The sequence below is a fragment of the Rhinolophus ferrumequinum genome, chromosome 22, assembly GCF_004115265.2.
Source record: "Rhinolophus ferrumequinum isolate MPI-CBG mRhiFer1 chromosome 22, mRhiFer1_v1.p, whole genome shotgun sequence".
In the NCBI taxonomy this organism is placed as follows: domain Eukaryota; kingdom Metazoa; phylum Chordata; class Mammalia; order Chiroptera; family Rhinolophidae; genus Rhinolophus; species Rhinolophus ferrumequinum.
The window spans coordinates 3,544,664-3,557,861 of record NC_046305.1 but is presented as its reverse complement, the minus strand read 5'-3'; the positions used below and the strand labels follow the sequence as shown (position 1 = coordinate 3,557,861).

Below are 13,198 nucleotides of genomic sequence, written 5' to 3'. Positions count from 1 at the left end.
CTTTCAATGAACATACTTTTCCATTCATTCAATAAATATTTGAGTGCTGCCAGGCACTGTTCTAATTATTCTGGAAGCAGCAGTGACCAAAACCAAGTCCCCACCCTCATGGAGCTTTCATTCTAATAAAGTTCTCTTTTATGGGAAAAACTCTGGGATCACCTCCAAATTTTAAAGGATAAAAAATACAAAGTATATTTACTTTATGTCTATATTTTCCTATATATACGAAGAGGTGTGTGTGTGTGTGTGTGTGTGTGTGTGTGTTGCCTGGGTGGTTTGGGAGACTAAATCCAGGTCACTTGAAGAATGTGTTTTCTGTTGAGAATACATGAAAAGAAAAAGAGGATAAATAAAAAGAGAAGGAAAAGAAATTGAGTATTTTTCTAGTAACTCCTCCTCACTACAAAATAGTGAAATATGTAACTAACCTTCCAGAGGAGTCAGTTATGTTCCTTCACCCAGGCTTTGGGTCTCAAACACACACACACACACGATCAGGAAACATTCGTAGCTGAGGTGAAGACTCGGTGGTAGAAGAGAGAACTTGTAAAATATCAGCCATTTCCTAACCGGAGGTACTGTTAGCTTTCCATTACCTAAACCCAAACCTGGAGACTTTCTGCCTAGAAGTTCTTGAAGCCAGACATGGAGAAAGGGAAATGTGGGTCCCCGAGGACGGCCCTGCTCCCAGCTCTGCCTGGGGAACTGGAGGAGTAGGTGCGAGCCGGGCCTTCCTAGGTCTGTGTGAGAGCCGGCCTGTGTCCTGGGCTGCGGGGATCGCGGTGTCTTGAGCAGAATCCAGAGTCCCTGCGCATAAACGGGAATGACGACTGCATGTGTTCTCAGCACCCCAGCACTGGGCTGGAGCACTTGCTTCCCGGAGGCGTGCAGGCAGGGAGTCCCAGACGGGCTGGTGACAGTCACAGCTGTCATCAGAGACAGCGCAGGACTTCTGCCCACACGACGGGACTGGGCGCTGCCAGGAAACGGCACTTGTCAGCGCTGCTTTGAGAGGACAGTGGTCTAGGGACCCACCCCTCGATCCTGGTAGGACAAGAATGGCTTATATCACTTTTTTCGTGATTCCGTAGCTATGTCAACTTACCGCGTTTCCTTTCAAAGGCATGCATTTTCATTTTGTGTGTGAAAGCAGTATTCTCAGGAGGGGTTTCTAGGCTCTCCTAGCCTGCCAGAGGGGTACAAGGCACAAGGTGAGGTGCCTGGACTGGAGAGAAGAAACCACTAGAAACACCAGAGCTGATGAGTATCTGCACTCTGTCTGCTCGTTTGACGAACTCTTCATGTTTTAGGAAGGAGCTAGAGTAGGGATGGGCAGGGGGGCGGCGCGGGGAGGAGGCCTTGGGTTTCCTCCCACAGAACTGGAACAGAGGAAGAGCTTGTCTCTGAGGTTCGAATTCCAGACCACAGCCTGGAAGGTTCCGGGAGGCGGGCGGGAGTGCCCGGGCCTGACCGCTCCTTGAGTCCCGGAGCCTGTTGGAGGCATCGGTACATGATGACACGGAAATGGTGTAGATTGAAACGCCCTTTTCTAAACAAACACACGTGCATTCCTAAGGGTTTCGAAACTTGGAAACGTAAGGGGAGAACAACACTGAAAGGTGAACACTCGAGGAAAGCAGGTAGCTTGCTGGAGCGACAAGCCAAAGGAGCGACCCCAGGTGACCCAGGGTGACCTACATGACCTGCGAGATTGCACGGTCTGAGGTGGCACGCTGTGCAAAGAGTTTGCGTCCCACCCCAGAGCCTATGGCTGCCAGGATTTTAGATGAGGAGGCAAAGAGGTAGGAAAGAGGGGCCTAGAAGTCAGGGATCTCTGAACCAAGTTCCGGTGTAAGTGTCCGTGTTTCAGGCTGAGGCTCCAGCACGGCAGACGGAGCCGGGGCCACGCTGGCCAGGTTTGACACGCTCTTCCCATCAGTAAAGGAGGGGTGTGGAACGTCCCATTTCTAAGGCCACTGCCAGTTCTGACTTTGCTAGGCTTAGCGGCAGTAGATTCTGGAAGAGGCAGGTACAGGCCCTGGGACTCCTGTCGCCCGGCTGATCCCCAGGCTGCCCATGGCACAGGGTCCTACATACGTTTCTCAGGTGGCGACGAGTGAGGACGCCGCACGACGGACTCCAGCAGGTAACGCGCACTGTATCGCAACGCTGCTGGCATGTGCTCAGTGACTGTCACATGTGCCCATTTCAGCATCCTGTACACCCCTAATTTGCATTCGGTTTACAACGGCAGAACTGGACTCCAGACTCAGAGCCGTCACACGGTATAACCAGGACGTAGCGCCAGGTCGGCCTGCCTGTGGAGCCTGCCGGCTTCACCATGTCTCCATGTTGGAGGTCCCATGAGTGGGGGCCACTGCTGAGATGAGTATGTACTGTGGTTCACGTGTCCTCGCAGCCAGATGTTTGTGGGTGCAGCCAGAGCCAGAGTCGGCTTGAAGCAGCGATTGCATGAGCCCTCCAGACAACCACCAAGCCTCTGTATGGACCAGTATTGGCTCCAGGTGACACTTCCAATGGCCGTTCTGCACTGCGGCAGGCACCTGTTGTCTCGGGGAGAAATCGTTGTGCCCACTAGATGGTGGAGTTCCTGAGGCGGCAACCGATACTGAGAAGAGCCGGTTTCCTTGAAAACCTGCTGGCACGAAGTAGACCTCTATTTGTGCGACCGCATGAATAAAACAGACTAGTTTGCACTTATATAGTCTTTTCCTAGCGCCAGAGCCGAGGGCTCCCCTAAAACAGCCCTACAGTGAAGCACAGCTGCCTCTCAGAGACCAGCAGGCAGATGCTCCAGCTGTGCGGGCTGGGGGCGGGCGGAGGGAGCATGGGGACACCTCTCCGGACTGCACTCCACTGAAAGCCGCGATCACAGGAGGTGCTTCTAGCACACGGTGCAGACCCACCATCGTCAGCCGCAAACTTGCCAACTAGAAGTAGAGAAGTAGGTACAAATGTTCTGCTCTGCGGATTATAAAATAAAGCAAGTATTTTTAAAATTGCATTTTCCATTTAAGTTAAAGTGCCGTAGTGTCACTTCTGAAATTATGGCTCATAATTGGATTTGGTAACTCCATAGCTCTGTTCCATGTCTGTGTGTGTGTGTGTGTGTGTGAGCACACACGTGTGTGTGATTGAGATTGTGTTGTATGTTATACATAAAAGGCCCCTTTTCACTTGGCAGTCTGTATTGCTGTACATTATGGGAATACCACAAATATACCAGAATGGCACATACTGTATTTCATTTTCTATATTATAATCCCATAATGCACTTACCATTCCCTTTATGTTGTTTCTTTTATCCCCTTACAAGCAGTGTGATGTCTTTGTGTATAAAACTCTGTCTATATTTAGTTCAGATTGTTTTCCCGGAAGTAGAATGACAGCGTGAGGTGTGACAACCATTTTTAAGGCTATTCATACTCGTTGCCAAATAGGCTAATTTCCTGAAACTTGTATGAATGTATAGTCTCAGAAGCAATGCACATGCCATCGACGTTGTGTATTATCATTTAAACATTATTTTCACATTTGATGAAATATGCCTCCTTTTTAAAGTCGAGGGACTTTTACGGTAATGGATCATGTGTTTCCTCTTTGGTAGTTTGTTCATTGTTTTATTGGAATATGGTGATCTTGTACTTACTCAAAATAGCTTTTTCATATATTCGGCGTATTCACTCTTTTACCCTTTGGTCAGAAGTGTAGGTGGGTGCTTCCGAGTGCTGTCTTTGGAATCATGCGACCTTGTTTTCCAAACTCAGCCCACAGTTCCCTGGCTGGGGGTCATGGACAAGACGTGGGAATAATCAGAGCTAGATTTACCCAGAAGCATTTGCCACTTTCACGCATAGTGGAAGGGGTCACAACCGTCGCCCATGTGTGCTGAGCTCCTCGGTCCCGAGGCTGAGATGAGTGGGCAGGATTTCTACGGCAGGATGGACACGTGTTCTGGTGCTCACCGTGGAAACGATACGGCTAATGGGGGAGCGCCATGATTTGAAAGTACAAAGCCAGAAAATCATCGGCGGAAAAGTCTCCAAATCTCACAGCTCACACATGAAAGAAACTTGACAGAGGTCTTCCCAGCATGGATAACAGCCCTAAACCGTTATGTGAGAGTGTCAATAATGAGTTGAGAATCTGGAGAAATGTCTTTAAATAGTCGATAACGAAAACTAACATTGCTGTTTTTGTGAATAAGTAATCAAAGAGTAGGCAGCCAAAGCATACACAGGGGAAAGGATGATACAAGTGTCAGACAATTATTGCATTAAAGAAAAGGGAGTTTTCCTCCCGGTTTCATATTTGGGGGATGTTAGCTTATTATCTGTTAGCTTATTATTTGAAGTTATATTTTGTTGTGATTTTTCTCATCCTAAATGGATATTTACTTTCATAACTAATTTTGCATTTTTAATACTGTCTTCTTTTTCTTGCAGAGGGTGCCCAGAATCGTACCAGCTCAAGTCCTTCTAGAAGCTGAGTGCCTGTCGGCCTGCCGCTGTGCAGGTAAGGTGGGGACTCATGTCACTTTTTGCCACGTGTCTATACATTTGAGCCGCACTGTGTGTTGCCGCTCATTATTTCTCATTGACGACAAGGCCAATAGATTATTTGCTGAGTATTCCCTACCTCAGGAGCTGTTCTTAGCCGACTTAGGTCATCAGACTCTGTGTGTTTTGGGTGCCAATAGCCCACAGCTTTGATAACTGGACGTTAACAACATGATTCACTGTCTCACAGGAGAAGTGCACCCATTCCCGACAACTCTGACTTCGGTGAAAATGCCTGTTCTTTCTTGTGGATTACTCTGTATTTATGCTAACATCGTGTTGGGTTTTTTCCTCCCGGTGTCTTTAAAAACTTTCAATGGCATTTTGGTTGGAATTGTAAGAAATTATTAAGATAATTTGTTTGAATTGATCTCTGTTACAATTCTGTCTTTCCATCCGGGAACCTGGACCAGACCTCCAGACTCTCCAAGTCTGCCTTTCTATTGCTCAGTGATGTTTTGTGGTTTCTTCCAAATAGAGTTCTTTCTGTATGAAAACTTTTGTTCCTAGGAAGATCTAGATTATCTCAGTCTTAATTCAGTTAAATCCATCTGGACAATTGCCTGGTTTGTTTGGGAATTTTGTTTATTTTGTAATTTTCTTGCGTAAATTAGGATCCAAAAATGGCTTTTAGGCCTAAGACTATCTTGCTGGTTATTCAGATGTATCAAGACTGCTTTATGCATATTTCAGCAATTCGTTGTTTTTTTTTTACGTAACTTCAGTATTAGCTCTAACACATTTAACTGTGGCATTGAGAATCTGCCAAGCATGTGAGTAAAATAATGAGGGATATTCCAGAGCCTTCCAGGGCACCTAAGTCTTATAACATGTGAGATAACATTCTGCTTTGGGTCTTTCGTGCCTTTTAAACAAATCTGTGATGAGCTTCTGACCTGTAGTTATTACTGGGGAAGGAAAGAAGCCAAACACCAACTGAGTTTCCTTGTGATGCTCCCGTGATGGCTACAGGACCGAGTTTTCCATTGACGTGTTCGGTGGTCGTATCGGCCATGGCATGAGGTCCCCAGCAGTGTTTTCATGGCAGGAATACGTGTGCTGTGCATACGGTGGCTCTGTCCTATCATGCAAAATGACATAACTCATAGGTACATTATTAAAACTTCCTAAAGAAAACAAGAGTAAATTATTAGTCATGGAATACTTATCTCAGGTGTTAATGTGCCTGTTATGTCCATATTTCGATATTGTTAGAAGATGGATGGAACTTTTCTGACGCCTTGATTATTATCCCTGGGAAAATGATAGAAAATATATAGAATCCACAAACCACTTAATTACCATCTGAAATAAAATAGATAATGTAAAATGGGAAATGAATCCAAAATATTTTCCAAGTTATCGGTATTTGAAAACTACAAAAAGTTAAAATCATATAATGAAACCATACTAGGGCCATGGTGTCTTGGTCTGAAAATGAGGATATTAGATGAGGTGATTATGTGTCAGTTCTTAGAGGACCGCTTGACTTGTTTACAGGTAGTTTTGCCCGATGGCTCAATTCTACTGCGAAGCGATGCCTGATCGTATAGCTAAAGGAAGCGTTGTGGATCTATCTTTCATGTCACCGTTAAGTTTTAATTCTGTTTTAGATGATACGTATGTACCCATCACATTGGGTAGGAATATTAGACCATGTGTAAATATTAAGGTGGGGAGATTTCACTAGTGAATATCGAAACAACTGAGATCAGTGGGTTATATTAACCTGGGAGGACATAATGATTGATTTTCCATCATAATTATCCCTGCACTTAATGATATTTAATAATTCAATCAATAACCTGAAAGACTGTTCATTAGGTGTACAAACGATACCATACTAGTTAGTAGAATGAGTATTAGAATTCAGTACACCTAGGACCAGCTGCAAAGCGATAAGAAACACAGAACATGTCATGAAAGGAAATACACCTATGGGATGCTGAAATATATAAGCAGAATGACATATGTATTTATTAGCCATATCTGATTATTAGACTTACTGAGAATCAGCCTGCAGAGTGGACCACAAAATGAATAAACCTGAAACCAAACTCATTCATTCTGTGTTAAAGAAAGTATAAAGCCCCCTCCAATTGTAGTACACAATTAAATTTTAATGCAGATCTTTATTTTTCTCCAGCTTCATTGCGATATAATTGACATCTGACTCCGTGTAAGTTTCAGGTGTAAAATGTGTTGATTTGATGTGCTTATAAATTGCGGTATGATTTCCACCATAGTGTTAGCTAATAGCCCCATCATATCCCATAATGACTGTTTCTCCAAAGAAAAATCTTAATAAGATGGACATGTAAGACCTATGAGGGAGAGCTACAGCAATTTGAGTTTTGTGGTCTAGAAAAAAATGTGAGACACCACTTAGAGGTGGCCTACGGCACGCTAGCAATAGTGACACAGGTCAGACGCGACACTAAATGGGAATGAAGTAATTTAGTAAGTAAAGGACCCTAACAGTCATCTCAGAGGTGTTTCGTCACCATCCTGCAGACAGTGACTGTGTCCTGGGCGCCGGTCCCTGGGCACTTTAATTGCGTAATTGTTTCCAATTATTCCGCACAACAACCTTACACGGGAGGAAGCTGAGGCTGGGAAGAAAGGTTCGCTTGTGTAAGGCCAGGCAACATCCATGAGAGGAGGGCTTGCGTTCACTCTCGGCCATCTGCTCACGTCCTTCATTGGCTGACACATCTACCAGAGTGCTGGGGACTTTGGGCACCGTCCGTGCGTCCGTGCGGCTCTGTGTTGTGGTTGATAAACTGTGTCTACCGCACATCAGGTGCTTCTTAAATCACTTCTTCCTTTTCATAGCCCCTTTGCCATGTCTCTCTTTCTCTTGCTAGAATTTGGTCACCGCATCATGGCTTGTATCTATGCTTCACTGGAAAAAAGATGGAGTCAATAAGCCGTACTAGTTTATCCCACCACAAAAATAGGCATTATCGATAACTTATTTCCTAAATAGTGACTCACGGACAGGGAAGAGTGGAGCGTGGACAGGTTAGGTCTTACACAGAGGCCAGCTGTGACGCAGCCGTCGCTCGCTCACGGGTCACTCCGCGGTTGGCCGTAAGGGTAAGAAGGGCCAACGCCAGCAGCTGAAGAACTGAGAATGTGGCTCTGCGCATCTGTGTTTCCCAACTCCACCCAGCCCAGCGCCGTGCTGAAGTGGCAGCCACATGACAAGTAGCACACGCAGCCTTGGCTGGATAAGCAGACAAGTGACCTTGGAACATGTTCTGTTCCCACGATTGTGCTACCCTCACACGGTGTGATACCTGCAGGTTTAATCATTGTCACTGGTGGGAGGATGACAGAACACACGACCGGGCAGCAGCTTACGGGCAGCGTCCCCACGCGAGCTCTCCCTGAAGGCAGGCCTTTGGTCGGGATCCAGGACATGAGGAAGCCTCCATTTATTTTATTTCAGTTTAATCCAAAGGATGTGGGCGTGGAGTGATTCACTTTTGCTTCACCTTTATTGGTGATTTGGCTGCTGATAGACACAATGTGCCATGAAACAGATTCAGGGATCTAGGTCTCTGCTCACTATCGACAACAACACGGGCCCTGTAATTTGTTCTCCAGGCCGGGGCCTCAGGTATCTTGACGGTCACTTCGTTTGCTTTGATCCAAACAAACCGTTAAAATATCAGGAGGGCTCGCCAGCTCAGAAGTTTCTATGTAGCGGTGTTGTTATTGCCCAACTTTCTTAGTTTTCTCAAACATGCATTTAGGCTGGGAAGGGATCAAATAAAGGACTACAACAATAAAATTTGTGAGAATATGTGGATTCTGAGTGAATCTTGACATATGAAGGTGATATAAATAAATTAGAGTTTCTTTTCATTTAGTCAGTGGATTCTATTTTAAAATTCTGGTTTATCCTTTCACATATTAATTCATTCATTGAGGTGAGCACTCATTTATTCATTTATCCATTTAAAAATGTCCTCATTCTGACTGATGAGATTTGGAGACAAGAACAAAGTTTTGAGAATGGACCCCAGATTTTTGTGATGAGTCTCTGAACGGGTCTCGTTGCCTTTGCTAGGCTGGGAAGCCCAGCTGGTGAGCATGCACAGGCCCCCTTTCTGTACTCAGCCCCCCAGGAATGGCATCCACAGCTTGTATGTACCCCGTCATCCTTCTCATCCACCAAAGCCAAGCACAGAGACCTGATGATTTCAACTCCAACCCCTCCCCCCTTGTAATGGTTATTTGTTGTTTACCAACTTACTGAGGCATAATTAACATACAGTAAACTGCACATACGTGAGGTGTACAATGTGGTCAGCTGTGATGGTGTACATACACGTGGTGAACTCATCACCACAAGCAGATCACTGCCCCAGCTTTCCTGCTGCCCCCTGCGCACCCTGGCGTGACCCCGCCCTTCCTCAGCTAAATGCCGAGCTGCCGTCATTCTCTGGGGATTACTTTTCTCATGCTCGGGCTTTATATGAATGGAATCATACCATGCGTGCTCCGTTTTGTCTGGCTTTTTTCACTCGTCGTGATTCCTTTGCAGTGATACATGGCGTGTGTATCAGTAATTCTTTCCTTTGCATGGAGGCGTTCTCATCCATTGCTTGGCTATCCCACAATTTTTTATTGAGGCATAATTGACGGAGAACATATTAGTTTCAGGTGTGCAACGTAATAATTCAATATTTGTGGATAATGTGAATGATTGTCACAATAAGTCTAGTGAACGTTTGTCCCCACACACTCTTAGAAGATGTTTGTTGTTGTGATGAGAACTTTTAAGATTCGGTCTCTTAGCAACTTCCCAATAAGAAAGAGTATCATTAAGTGTAGCCACCATGCTATATGTTATATCCCCATGACGTATTTATTTTATAACAGGAAGTTTGTCCCTTTTTAGCCCCTTCCCTCACTTCACCCTCTTCCCACCGCTCACCTCTGGTAACCACCAATTCGTCCTCAGTGTCTATGGACTTTTTAAAAATTCCACCTGTAAGTGAGATCATAGTATTTGTCTTCTCTGACATTTCACTAACATAATGCCCTCAGGGTCCATCCATGTTGTCACAAATGGCAAGATTTCCTTTCCTCTTTTATGGTTGAATAATATTTAAATATATGTTACAATTTCTTTATCCATTCGTATGTCGGTGGACACTTAGGTTGTTTTTTCCACATCTTGGCTATTGTAAATAATGCTGCAATGAACAGAGGGGGGCATAAATCTTTTCAAATTAGTATTTTTGTTTCCTGCAGATAAATACTCAAAAATGGGGTTGCTGGGTTGTACAGTAGTTCTGTTTTTAATTTTTTGAGGCCCCTCCATACTGTTTCCCATCGTGGCTGCACCCAGTTATAATCCCACCAACAGTGCACGAGGGTTCTGTTTTCTCCACATTCTCACCAATATCCGTTCTTTCTTTTTGATACCAGCCTTTCTAACAGGTGTGAGGTAATATCTCACTGCGGTTCTGATTTGCGTTTCCCTGATGATTAGTGGCATGGAGCATCTTTTCGTGGACCTGTTGTCCATCTGTATTTCTTCTTTGAACAATGTCCGTTCACATCCTCTGTAGAGGTGTCCTCTGGTGGCAGCTGCAAACACTGGTGCCATGAGACGTAAAATGTAAAACTGGCTCCAGACATAAAGCCGGGACCGCAGACAAGTGTAAAAGCTCCTGTCAGGGAGCTGCTGGCTCTGGAGCAAGGCAGAGGGAAAGTATGGAGATGGCACCACTGGGAAAGAAGCAGGGAGGGAGGAAGGGAGGAAGGAAAGCAGGCAGCCTTAGAGTTAAAAAAAAAAAAAAGGTAGTGCTTGTCAGGTGAGGAAGAGGCAAAGATGGCCCTGCCGGCCCCACCCCGCAGGGCCCCTAGCAGGGCCCCAGGTGAGTCAGCAGACGCCTGCCCCCGTCCATCCCCACCCCAACGGATCCTGCAGACCAGGCGCCATGACCGGGTGAGGCCAGGCTCGGCTTTGCAGAGCCCGCAGGGCTCATGGGTGGGAGCCCCGGTGGTCCCCAGACCAGGTGTTGGGGGGCTGACTGCTCAGGTACTGGCCTTTAAAGTTGGGGGGTGTGATGTGGAGTCGTCTCACCTGTGACTCCCCTCCCAGTGTTGCTGGTTCTTCTACCTGCTGGGATGTTGGCAGATGCCAAGGGTGTGCCTGCTGCCTGACTCTCTGGCTGGCTGTTTCCCTCATAGGATCACATGCCGGAATTACTCCGCCCATCTCATGCCAGGTCCTGTGAGCACGCTGCCCAGCTGGGAGGCTGTGTCTCCTTCGAGCACTTGTAACTCGCTCTTTCTCGCTGGTACTTGCCTGGCTAAGTGGGTTGGTAGTTTCCGGCCCTGGATTTCTGGTAACTAACGCAGCCCCAGCCACCACAGACTCGTAGAGCAAAACTGCCGTGCAGATTTCACCACCTCATAACCCGTTCACCAGTTCATCTGCCCCTCCCTAGAAATCATTACCCTGCCTCTGCTTGAGGATCCCCGGGGACGGGATGTGCCTCAGCAGCCACTCTTTCGAGTTCACTTTGAAAATTCATTATTCCTTTGAGGCAGGTTTTCCTTCTTTTTAGTTTGTGCCCTTTCTCAGAATCTCATCATCAGGCTGACGGACATTGGTTTCACCAAACACTGAGACACACGCAATGTTCGATTTCAGGACACTGACAAAGCAGACGACGTGAGAGCTGGTGACCCGAGGAAGAAGCGTAGTTCCGTTTCTTCTTCTCGTAAAGTGAGACGCTGAACTAGATCACTGGTTCCACAATGGTTTATCGGCTTCCTTGCCGTGTCGATAGACAGTCAGGAAAGAAAAAAGGGCTCTCTCAAAGGAGAGTAGACAATACTGGGTTAGATAAATTCAACAGGTTTCTGCAATGGAAGATTTCTGAAAACCTTTTATAAACCGAGGTGCTTTAGAAATCCAAGAAGGAAACAGAATGGAAAATAGGTACAAAACCTTAACTCTCGTTTTTTTCTATTCTTCCACTGACTCCTATTAACAGAAGCTAGAACGCATCAGGAAATGCCACAGCTGATTTCTAAGGCCTAAATAGTATGTGATTCTATGATGAAAAGAAGTCACCTTTGAGTAGAAAGCTAAACACAGCCTCTCTCTTTCTCTCTCTCATATATATGATCAAATTTATACCTCAAGATTTAAATATCAGTTGTTTAATATACTTTTTCAAATATCCCCTTAAAAGCAGAGCGTAAAACATACTTCTTTTAAGGAGGCCTTTTCAAATAACAGCTGCGCATCCTAATTGCTCCTGGACTCTGTGTTCGGCTGGTAAGAAGGCAGCTGCGTTTCCGGGTTCATGTACTTCCACCTCCCTAGATGCCTCCTCCGGGCCAGGTGTCCCCTGCTCAGCCGTCACCCTCTCAGGGCCCAGAAGAGTGCTGGCCACACAGGAGGACTTCACACAACACGGACGGACTCCCACGACTTATTTACTCCCCAGTTTCCTCATATACTGACGTTGCTTCTCTTCAGAGCAGTTTCTTCTCATGATTTTAAGGACCTGACATTTAGCAATTGCTTAAATATTACAGCTCTTGTCAGTCGTTTCGGTTGTTCAAAAGAGGAGTCCAACTTTAAGTGATAGTGTTTTCTGGGGAGAACTTTAGTCCCATTTACTACTATCCCCTGAGAAAAGTGTCACTTCAGACAGATTTCAAACATCCTGTTGGTCCCTGCTCCCGCGTGCCAGGCCCTCTGCAGAACGAGGCGTCTCCAAACCGCCGGCGCTGGAACTTCCACGATGGTGTCGTTCGTCACATGTCTTGCCTGTCCTTTCAGTTGTACGGAGGTCAGAGACATTCTTCTTGGGTGTTTGTTAAATGGTTTATCTAGTCTGGAACCAGCTACCCACGCTGCGCTCTGACTATTTTATGCGGAACCGCCTCCCTTGTAGCCGGCGCCTCTGCAAACCTGCGGCCACCCAGTCGGGGAGGGAACAGCTTTGATGGCTGTGCATCTGAGTTGAACCATGTTCATTCATGTTGGTTTCTGCCACTTGCCGGTTGGGCTCAGAATGTATGCTGTGTCAACATATTTGGTCAGGAGGCGGCTGCATTGTTCTGTCTCACTCCGGTTCAGGGCACACAGTGGGCCTGCGCTGCCACTGCCCCGGTGTTCAAACCTGTTGTTCCCATCAGGAAGACAAACACACCTTCACATCCTCTCTCCTTGTTCTCCTCTCAGTCTCTCTCCTTCTCTTGTGAGATATTTCCTAAGAATGAAATATACTTTCCCTGACTGAACTTCAAACAGTGAAAAGAGGCACCTGGGGGATAAGTGCAGCCATTCCCACACATGCCAGATCAGGTGTCCCACAGGCTGTGTCTGTGGGACCCACGTCTGCTTCTCATTTTCCCACCCAGAGGGAGCACCTTCGTCTAATTTTCACAGCCACCATAAAAACTAGCAGTGTTGAGCACAGACGTGTGTGTGTGTGCTGGGTCATGATGTAAAATACATTCCTTATTATGGGCCGTGGTCTAAAGAAAACACTTTGAAAGTTTCCCTACCTACCCCGTACCATCAACAAGGGGTTTTATGTTTGAAAACAGGAAGCAGAGGAAGAGTGTGA

The 13,198-nt window shown here is 46.1% G+C and overlaps 1 long non-coding RNA gene across 1 annotated transcript in view; it reads left to right on the top strand.

The window, feature by feature from the left end:
- The first annotated feature begins 993 nt into the window (after window positions 1–993).
- Window positions 994–13,198, top strand: part of LOC117015221 (uncharacterized) — a 276,976-nt gene continuing 264,771 nt past the window's right edge. Inside the window, exons 1-2 of the long non-coding RNA XR_004421680.1 lie at window positions 994–1,050; window positions 4,470–4,539. This is a non-coding gene — a long non-coding RNA (uncharacterized LOC117015221). The remainder of the gene's footprint in view (window positions 1,051–4,469; window positions 4,540–13,198) is intronic.